Consider the following 7582-nt stretch of genomic DNA (forward strand, 5'->3'; position numbering starts at 1 on the left):
TCCAATTTTTCCAACACCATTTATTGAATAGACTGTCTTTACCACATTGTATGTTCTTGCCTCCTTTGCTGATATTAACTGACAATAAAGGCATAGTTTATTTCTGGGCTCTCTGTTTTGTTCCATTGACCTATCTGTCTGTTTTTATGCCTAGTACCATGCTGTTTTGGTTACTATGGCCTTGTAGTATGGTTTGATATCAGATAGCATGATTCTTCCAACTTTGTTCTTCTTTCTCAAGATTGCTGTGGTACCTACCTGGCTTAAGTCTTTTCCTCCACTCTATGCTCCAATATTTTGTTTGTAACATCAGTAACTGAAAATCTGTAGTGAAAACCAAACAAAACTTTTTATCTTTTCACACAGGAAAAGGATAACAAGCCTAAAGGAAAGGAGCATGTACAAAACTTTAAAACACAAATTAACATTTATTGACTGCTTTCTGGTAAGTGCTTTGAGAAATATGAAGAACACTCCAGAAATGCTAGCCTTAGAGTTATGGAAGTATTTGCAAAAAACGTTCTATTATCCCAGTAAATATATTTCACTTTAAAGACAAACAACTCTATAACCTGATCACACTGATCAATCTTAGATCTTAAGAATCAAAATAATTGATTTTGTGATGTGAAATTAAGTATCCAGCATCATCTATGGCATATTTGGGAGAGGGGAAATGTGATCTGAACCTAAGCAATCCTTTAGATCTAACTTCCATTTAGTTCTAGCAGCCAAACTTGCTAAAATAATCTTGTATTATTTCTAATTATTGAGTAATAGTCTCTTGAGGTTTTTTTTTTTATATATTGTCTCCAAATATTTGATTTCTGCGATTCTCAAACATCATGAGACTAATTTAATCCTCTTATTGCAGAGGCTAGGAATTCCAACACAATATTAGATAAAGAGTGGTGAAAATAGTCCAGCCGATAGGGCCAAGTGATTGATTGTTGACCTCTGAACCAGGAGATCAAGGTTCGATTCCCCAGGTTGCATAGGGGGCGTACAGGAAGCAACTGATCAATCAATGATTTTCTCTCATCATAGATGTTTCTCTCTCTCTCTTTCTCTCTTTCTGTCTGTCTCTCTCTCTCTTTCTCTCTCTCTCTCTCTCTTCCTTCCTCTCTGAAATAAATAAAAACATATTTTAGAAAAAGAGTAGTGAAAATAAGTATACTTTCTCCATACCTCAATTAAAAAAAATTCTAAGATTTCCTATTAGGATGTTGTTTGCTGTAGACTTTTTATTTTTAAACAGAGACTTTTTATCACATTAAAAAATTTTATTTCCAATCTTAATATACTATGAATTCTTTTTTTATTTCAGCTTTGAGGTAAAACTGACATATAAAATATTTAAAGCATACATCATGGTTATTTGATATACATATACACTGTGAAAAGATTCCTCCTATCTAGTTAATTAACACATCATATGATCTAGATGAAACTGACAAATGCCAAGAATCACATAAACCACCAAAACTTACTTGAGAAGAGACAGAAAATCAAAATAGACTTATAACAGATTTAATTAGTAATAAAAAAGTCTCCCAACAAAGAAAACCCAGGACTAGTTGGCTTCACTGGTAAATTCTATCAAACATTTAAAAAATAATTAACACCAATTCTTTTCAAAGTCTTCTAATAGATAGAAGAGGGAACACTTCCTAACTCATTCTATGAAGCCAATATTACTGATACCAAAGCCAGAAAAAGACATCACAAGAAAACTACAAACTAATATCCTGTATGTACATAAATGCTGAAATTCTCAACAAAATACTAGTAAACCAAACCCAGCCATATAGCAAAACAATTTACACCATGACCAAGTGGGATTTACCTGAGAAATAAACTAATTAGATTTACTTGATACAAATGCTGACCTACCTCACTAGTAGTGTCAAATTTAAGAATCTAGATTAAGTTCTCGCTTTGGTCATTCTATCAACACTGACGGTTCTTACATCTAATAAAAAAGTAAGTAAATATCTTGGTATTAGCTACTAAAAACTTGTTTTTAAAGCACACTCTATGTTCATAAAATTCAATAGGACCAATAAAACAAATTTTGATTCTACTTCAAAATTTTGCTTAGGACCAAATCTTTAATAAGAATGTCACAAATGTATAAGTCTATTAATTAATTATATAAATTTCCCAAATTATCTCAGTATAAAATAACGCTGATTGATCAAAAATCAGGATCAAAATATATGCAAAGACTCTGTGAAGTGGGGCAAAATAGAACTGTAGTAAAGAAAGAAATTTCAAAGACTGAAAGAAGCTACCCTTAAGTGGATCGTGGAAGAAGTCACATGAACTGTAATGGACAGCAGAATAAACATTTTACAGCAATGTAATGATGACTAATCCAACAGTAAAAATAAGAATTTAACCTTTATTTAATCTATCTGCTGGGAGCTGAGCAAGATGTTTCATCTTTCCCCAATAACTTTTCCCAAAATCCTATGGCATTAAGCTTTTAAAAAGGCAACATTTATACTTAATATGTATGATTTATAATAAAACTAACACGATCACTTCATGGTATAACGCCATTAGAGAAAAATTTAGCAATATATTATAAAAAACAAAGATGTGGTGTTCTAAAATAAAACAAACAAAAAAATCCTACATGAGACGCCAGTTCACACCCAGTGAGTGCCTAGGATGTGAGACTCTCATATATTGCTGGAAAGAAATGTTAAAAACGTCACTCGTTTCTCATAATGTTAAACATTCAGTAACCACATGATCCAGAAATTCCAAGAAAAATAAAATCATATTTCCACAAAAGAGCAAAAGACCAATGTTTATAGCAACATTATTCCTAACAGCCCAACACTAGAAACAACCCAAATATCTACCACCAGCTGAATGGATAACTTGTGGTATATTCACACAATGGACATACTACTCAGCAATAAAATGGAACAAACTACTGATACATGTAGTAAGATGGATGGGTCATAAAGTAATTTGTTATGCAAAATAACTCAGATCTATAGCAGATAAATTATATGTTTACATTTATACGAAGTTGAAATCCAGGCAAAACTACTTATGATAATAGAAATCAGAAGAGTGGTTATCTCTGGTGGGAAAAGGGAGCTTGGAACAAGGGCTGATAACCTTCTGAGAGGGCATAAATGTTCTATGGGGTGGTAATTACATGGATATACGTATTTGTTAGAGCTCATCAATCTGTATGCTTAAAATGGGTGCACTTTATTGTATGTAAATTATTAAGAATATTGAAAACTTTTTAAATTTACATGATGAGTTCTCACTGGCATAGCATACTGTAGGTACTCAATCAATACACAAGGAAAGAAGGAAGTAGGATAGGTAAGTAAACTGTTTTACAGTCATGGCCAAATACGTATTCTGTACTACCTACCCTAAAAGAATTTACGATCTAGATCAGAATATGATATATAACCTTTGAACCAGTCACACCCCATACTGGGGATAGAGCTTGCAACCTGGGCATTTGTCCCGACTGGGAATTGAACCTTGACCTCCTGGTTCATAGGTCGATGAGCAACCACTGAGCCACCGCTGGCCGGGCCCAGTTCATTATCTTTAATAGCTACTTTGGGTGCCACAGCAGCTTTTGCACTATGCGGCCTCAGAGGGCTCCACTCTCAATTTTTGAATCTTCCTATGTTGCTTATTCTCCATTTTTACCCTTCCCCTAGGTTGTGCTCAATGACTTGACATGCTGAGTTTTCCTGCTTTCCCAGCCATGCTCACCTGAGACAATGGACCTCAGTGCCACAGCCACTAACCAACTCTATCCTTTCATATGGTTGGCCTGCAAAACTAAGAACTTAACCACTGAAAATCCTTGGGCCTTCCAATTCACCAGAGTAACGAGACTCTAAAATGTGAAAATTAAATATTGAAAGTAGCAACAGAAGATAGTATATCAATAGTTGGCAAATTAATCCAAACAGGAATTATTACAGGCTCCAAAGGAGCAGGAAATAAAGGCTGCATCTAAGCTAGGCTTGCTACAAATAGGAAAGAGGAACAATTGCCAGGCAGGTGGAGAGACTTAAGCAAAAGAAAATAGGAAAGTGATGACATTACAGAAGAACAAATATATCCGTTTGTCTAGATTCTAGAATAAGAAAATTATATTTGTGTTTGTATGAGGTAATCTGAAAAAGTCAATTAGTTCTCATTTGACAATCACAAAAAATTGCTAGGTACAGTGAGCAGATATTGTCTGCATTTATACATGAAGAAATTAAAGCATAGAAAGGGTAATACTTGCCCAAGGTCCTTAAACTATTTAGAAGTAGAGCCCATGCTGAATGAATTATATCTGATTCACAGCTAAATGTTCATTTAATTAGTTCATTCTTTTTTTTAAAATATATTTTATTGACTTTTTACAGAGAGAAAGGGAGAGGGATAGAGAGTCAGAAACATCGATCAGCTGCCTCCTGCACATTCCCTACTGGGGATGTGCCCGCAACCCAGGTACATGCCCTTGACCGGAATTGAACCTGGGACCCTTGAGTCCGCAGGCCTATGCTCTATCCACTGAGCCAAACCAGCTAGGGCTAATTAGTTCATTCTACTCAGTGTTCTCCTACTTTGCTAAATAGAACTCTTTAACCAAACTTCTCACCACAAATATTCTTCTTGAATGTATACTTTTTACCTGAAGCACATTTCAACACATACTTTAACATAAACCTTATTCCAGTGGTTCTCAACCTTCCTAATGCTGCTCGACGCTTTAATACAGTTCCTCATGTTGTGGTGACCCCCAATTTCACTGTTACAAATTGAACATAATTAAAGCATAGTGATTAATCACAAAACAATATGTAATTATATGTGTGTTTTCTGATGGTCTTAGGCGACCCCTGTGAAAGGGTCGTTAGACCCCCAAAGGGGTCGCGACCCACAGGTTGAGAACCACTGCCTTATTCTCTTACCAACATATGAGCAGGTTTCTATACTTAACAGGACACAGATAGAGGACCAAGTCCTTCATCCTATGGCTACTAAAAGATTTGAGTTCCAATAACAATTTTTTAAAAATTAATCTTGGGTTACAGATTAGAAAGTTACTAACACTATCTAGTAAAACAGACTCTGCTTTTCATAGCTTGGCGTTATCACATGTAGTGCAGGCAAGGGTGTGCCTAAAAGCATAGGGATAACGAGATTACTGTCCTTCCTCATTATAGTAAATAAGGAAGGTAATTCATCTTTCAGTAGAACAAAACATGGGCTTCATTTTTTTTTATTTTCTTCAATAGAAACATGTTTAAATCCTTCCCATATCCCCCAAACCTTCCAAAGACCCAATCTTCCCTTCCTATCATTGTAATTCCCTACACTGGCAGATTTTTTGCAAAAGTACGTACACTCAATATGTTTCCACGTCAAGCCTACCATTACCTAGTACAGTACTTACCTTATCAATATAATGAATTTCTCACTAAGGAAACCAATGACCAGAATGAATCAAGTCTAAGAGTTTTTGAATTCTTGAGGATAGAGGGGCTGGTGCGGAGTTTACCACAATTACAGCACTTACTGTGCTCTCACTCTGTGCCAGGCACTGCATTAATAAGAATGTTTCATTTAATCATCGCATCTGAGAAGTATTTATCATCCCTTTTCATAAATTAAAATTGAGACTCAAAATTACCCAAATCCATATGGTTAGTGAAGCCTACATAATCCCAATGTTTTCAATTCTGTGACTTTTAAATATATATGTAATATCTATATCTATATCTATCTATCTATCTATCTATCTATCTATCTATCTATCTATCTATTTTATTGACCTCAGAGAGAAAGGGAGAGGGAGAAATAGAAACATCAATGATGAGAGAGAATCATTGATTGGCTGCCTCCCGCATACCCTCCACAGGGGATCAAGCCTGCAACCTAGGCATGTGCCCTGACCCAGAAGGGAACCACAGGTTGACACCCAACCACTGAACCACACCGGCTGGGCTTCTGTGACTTTTGACAGCGGTTTTGTTCCCAGTTCTCTTCCTAACTCTGTGGCTTTTTCTCCGTCTCTCTCACTGTTTCCTCACCCTCTCTGCTCATCACTACTTCTCTTACTTCACAAGCTACCCCGAGGCAATTCCATTTCCTCCCAGGACTGTAACTACACAGTATATTAGTGTTTCTCAACCTTTCAACGTTTTTTATAAACATTAAAATCTTGCTCTCTCTGTAGTTTGCATTTTGAAAACAGGTTTTTCCCAAATAGAAATGCTACTAGTAATGTTGGATATTTGTCCAAACTACACCTCCTCCTGCCTCTCAAGATCTGCTAACCCTACTGCTGAGAATTGGTGATTGGTCTCGTTCTGCCATGACTGAGAACTAGTGACTGGTCTGTGTGATGTCCATCAAACCCATCAATCTTCCCTTTCTTTATCGCACCCACCCTCAGACATCTTTCCTGAGTTACAGACAAGTATTACCAACTGTCTAAAAACACAGTTCCATGGCTGTCTCCCCAGGCCCTTTGATTTAAAGCCATCCGAAAAACAACAACAACAACAAATCTCTCTAATCAAACCTGAACCATCTCTTTTTATTCTCCATTTTGGCCTAAAGGTATCCCAATCCACCCTTGTCTATGCTTTTAGGTACCTATTTTCGAAACGGTTTTATTAGCACTAACTTCTCTGAACTATTAGGTCAAAAATCAACATTAAACAATGAGTGCCTCTCGTGGCCAGGAGGTAAGAAATGCAAAGTGGTACTCTTCGTCCTTGAGTGTACAAGCAGAAACATACCCAAGCCAGTATTTTTTTTTTTTGTGAAGCGTTTTCCCATCTACAAAACAAAACTGAAATACTTTACAAAACATTTTAATTTAACCCGTATTATAATCCCATTATTATCCCCATTTTATAGGTGAAAAAACTGAGGCTCAAAGGGATTAGGTAATTTAACCAAAGTCTTACACAAGCTGGTAAGTGTCCAGTCCAGACCCAAAACCCAAGATTTGAGATGTCCAATTCCGCTCTGGGACATACACTTCCCCACCATGAGACAGGTCTGTGCAAACCAGAGCAGCACACGGGGTCAAGTGAAAGTGGGGCGCTGCAGGCGGGGGCCTCCTGGCCCGACCCTCCCTCCAACGCCCGCCGCCGCCAGCACCTAGCAAGTCCCTCTGCGGCCTGCGTCCGGCCCGCAGGGTCTGCGGCGATCGATCGCGGGAAACCCACGCTCTGCGACTCCAGGCGCGCTGAGCAGGGGCCGCCGCCGCCTCCCCGCCCCAGCTCAGCCGCAGCCGCCGCGCCTCCAGACGACAGGACGGCCGACCCGTCAGAAACAAGCAAACCTGGGGGAGAAGGCGGCAGCACGGCGGGCGACCCCGGCAACCCTAGGAGGCGAGAAGGCCGCCGGAGGAGGGCTGGGCCGGCCTCCGGCTCTAACTGCATCCACCTACGTCTGGTAGACACGGAGCCACCAAGCCTCCTCCGGACGGTGCAGGGACGCCCGGCGGCGGGTCGGCGAGCTCGGATCTGAGGCAGAGGGCATCGCGGTGGGGAGGGGCGGGGCGGAGACGGCCTGT

The sequence above is a fragment of the Myotis nattereri genome (genome assembly GCF_964212035.1).
Source record: "Myotis nattereri genome assembly, chromosome: 11".
Lineage (NCBI taxonomy): Eukaryota > Metazoa > Chordata > Mammalia > Chiroptera > Vespertilionidae > Myotis > Myotis nattereri.